Source organism: Ascidia mentula, chromosome 5 (assembly GCF_947561715.1).
Source record: "Ascidia mentula chromosome 5, kaAscMent1.1, whole genome shotgun sequence".
In the NCBI taxonomy this organism is placed as follows: Eukaryota; Metazoa; Chordata; class Ascidiacea; order Phlebobranchia; family Ascidiidae; genus Ascidia; species Ascidia mentula.
In genome coordinates this window covers 11,157,120-11,161,001 of record NC_138570.1, presented here as the reverse complement: position 1 = coordinate 11,161,001, position 3,882 = coordinate 11,157,120, and the positions used below count along the sequence as shown (strand labels likewise).

At 41.0% G+C, this 3,882-nt stretch overlaps 1 pseudogene; it reads left to right on the top strand.

Moving 5' to 3' along the window:
• Nucleotides 1-275: 275 nt before the first annotated feature.
• LOC145902909 (52 kDa repressor of the inhibitor of the protein kinase-like) lies at nt 276-2,233 on the top strand (annotated as a pseudogene).
• The last annotated feature ends 1,649 nt before the right edge of the window (nt 2,234-3,882 follow it).

Here is a 3,882-nt window from a genome sequence, read left to right as displayed (position 1 = left end):
GTATGTGGTGGAATGGCAAAAGCTTTTTAACGGAAGTGGGTTTACATATACGAACCTCATCAGATGTAACAGCAGACCCAGTGACTATATCCCATAATGGCTTATTGACACATTTATCAGTGACGTAACAACATGTCATTTAATCTGTTGTAAAATCTCATTCTATTCAGTTACAGTTACAGCTCGTATTATTGTGTTTAACGCGAGTTTGTTTAGCTGCTGTTGTTTTTCGCTAGCCGGTAAAACTGTAGTATTTTTTTGACAGGACCAAAAAAATGGATATCAAAAGGTTTCTAAATAAACGTAAGTCAGAGGAAAATCAATACAAACTAGAAACGCTTGCTAAACCAGCAAAGCAGCCTAGAGTGGACAAACGGTTGGTCACTGTAGCCAATCAAATTCCACCCGAAACACCACCTGCGAAAGTGGCCAATCACTTGCCTCAAGATAGGGACATAGGGCTATACGTTAAAATCGCAGAGCGTTTGACTGATGAAAAACTATACGACCTCCTGTACAACACATATGTTCCACCAATTGAATACAATTACAACAACGATTCTCATGGCTCCCGCTCCTTCCGTCACGCGTGGATAGGCCAATATTCTCCATGGCTGGCCTACTCAAGTCTTTTGAAAGGTGCTCTGTGCAAGTATTGTGTGTTGTTTCCTCAACCAGTACATCGAGGTAAAATGGGCGCGTTTATCGTGACCCCCTTTGTTAAATATAAAGATTTTAACGACTGCGCGAGGAATCACATCATTTCCTCCTGGCACAAAGGCGCCTTGCAAGATTGTACAAGTTTTCTCAACGCCGTGCAAAACCCAGAGCTGTCAAGTGGATCAAGCAGTCACAAAAAACCGTAGGAAACTTTTTCCTATCCTATCCAGCATTCTGTTTTGCTGCAGTCATGATATTGCACTGAGAGGGAAGGAGAGTGCATCAGGTAACTTCTGTGACCTACTGCGGTTCAGGATAGAAGCAGGGGACACGATCCTGAAGGATCACTTGGACAGTGCAGGCAAAAATGCTAGATACACGTCTGTTCGTATACAGAACGAGTTGATAACTCTCTCTGAAGAAGTAGTGAGAGATGGTGTTGTAGAAGCAGCAAATAATTCAACTGGATTTTCCATCATTGCAGACGAAACTGCAGACATTTCAGGCACCGAGCAGCTGTCCATAGGTGTAAGATTTGTTAAGCTACAAGGTCAGCAAAATGACGTAGCCTCCATACGTGAGGAATTCCTTGGATTTATTCCTCTGCAAGGGATGGACTCTGCCACAATTGCAGATGCTATCATCAACCAAGCAAAGAAATTTGGTCTTAATCTGAACAAACTCCAGGGCCAAGGCTACGATGGATGCTCTACAATGGCGGGAAAAGACAACGGTGTTCAGGCCCGTATCAGAAGCATCTACCCCAAAGCCACTTTTGTTCACTGCTCTGCACATCGACTGAATTTGGTTGTTCATGATTTAAATTCCGTCACAGATGTAAGCAAGACAACTGGGACTGTGGAGTCTATCATAAAATTTTTCCGTGAAAGTCCAAAGCGCAGGAGATTGGTTTCAAATGTTTCTTTTGTTGTGTGAAACCAGATGGAGTGCAAAGTACAAAAGCATTCGCAAGTTTTCAGAGAACTTTTGTGCAATCTACACACAACTGGAGCAACTTGAGGCAAACCAGCATGAGTCACAAAGTACGCGCCAGACGGCACATCAACTTAAGTGTACAGCAGGAACCACGGTGTTTCTTATCTGTCTAAAGATCATTGCGAAGTACTCGGCAATGCTGGAGCCAGTTACCCAACAGTTACAGGCAAAATTGACATGGACATGATGGGGGTTCGAAATCACATTGACCTGTTGTTAAAGGCTTTCCGAGCTCACAGAGAGAATGCTGAGCGTGTGTTCTCAGAGGATGTCATCCCCGAGGTGAAAACTCTGGCAGTTAAACTTGGGATCGACTTGACTGTGCCCAGGCGATGCGCACGCCAGATCCATCGGCCGAATGTAGGAGGCACCATTGAAGAGTATTATCGCCGCACCACCTTATCCCGTACATGGATTTCTTGATCCAATCTCTAGAAATTCGCTTTGGTGATAGCAACAAACCTTATTTCAACATTTTCAAATTACACCCTAAAGAAATGCAGCAAACAGAAAGAGGGGATTTAAACACATCGTTCTATCTGTAAAGGAAATGTATGGCTGGTGGTTTTGTGAATAAACAAACAAGTCTGTATAGTTGTTTCATTGCTTTCTTTTAATAGCTAGGAAAATATTACAAATTTATGTCACAACTTTCAAGACGAGAAAAATCTGTTAGAAAATGGAAGAGAATATTGCAGCGTACCAATATGATTCCCAGTCGCTGCTTTGCTGAATCTAAAGTCTGCTTGCGTGTTCTTGCTGAAGACTATATGCTTGATTTGAAACTCCGTGGCAGACTTGTTTATTAATTGAAAGGCATGATTGCAATTACCAGGTGGCTTAAGTTTAATTTGTTTCAAGCGCGTTTAATACGTGACTGAATTGCAGCGAATTTAACTATTAAAAGAACGTGCGAACGTTTACAGCGCGATGGCGAGAATAACAACAGGGCCGAGAGAGGTCGAGCGCCTAAGAGCGTAGACGAGACTAGACTGTCGAAGGATTACGAAAATGGGCGTTTTATAACAAAGTGTCAGAAAAAGTGTGTTGTCCAGCAGGATGCCAGAAAGCCTGTGGGAGCTCCGGCAGGAAAGCTTAACACTTAAAAAGCTTAAGTAGTAAGTGTTTAGCATGCTACCTTGCAGATACATGACAATCCATATTCTTTACATACAATGTTGTGGTTATGGATGTCATAGTTTTAAAAGGATTGCTGTTTCTTCGATACTGTAAATCATTACCACAATGTTACAAAACTAAGAACATATTAATATACATGGTTTTGAAAAGGAATTTCTCTCAGTTGTTGTATTTCTGTCGTGGCCTACAGGTGCTTTATCTTGTTTGATTTAACTTCTGTCCTCTACACTTGGACAGGATTCCGGTTGTTCAACAGGTTCAAAAGTGTACAATTGTACGTGACAATGAAAGAGACATATAGTACAAACGAGAAATTTGGTGCTTAAACACATAAAAAATTAACTCGGTACGTTTTTATCGAACATCTTTTAAACGATTGCGTGTAGGTTGTCCATATATTTTGTTGTTTTCTTGGGGTTTTCTAATTTTTGACGCATAATATTCGTAAACTTGTTTTGTGGAATTAAACTTATCATAAACGGGTTAAAATCGTTGATCTATCTATTTCTGTGTCGAAACTTGTTTCCCATTTTGTTGGAATGGCTTTTGTTAGCTTAAGGTAGTCTGTATAATTTTTGTTCAAATCTTCAAGTCCTCTACTCTGCAGTTCTTTGAAATGGCAGTATTGCAGGGATTCGTCAATTGGTGGTGTTCTATGCCGTTTGATAGTTTGTTACAAATTGATTTGGTACCTTCCACCGCACATAAACAATCCCTCCACTCCCTAAGGGCCACCCAGAATGTAGTTAATGGAGATACTGATATAATAATTTTATTGCTTGCCGTGAGAACACTGCATGCAATGCATACCATTTTGTTTATTGATGTTACAGTTGTTTGAACAGTTTTCCACGAGGCCATAAAATTCGGATTCAAAATTTTTCTTTTCCAAGAGAATCGCTGCGTTTTTGTATAAGACTCAATGTCTATCATATCTATTCCCCTTCTTCAATCTTTGCACATAATACATTTCTACATACTCTTTACGTCTGCCTTCCGCGGGGCCTGTCCAGCCATGACGTTACTTGAAAAACCCCATACCCGATTCCAGAACCTGCTTCCCCATTGCGCGGCCTAAACTAGCAA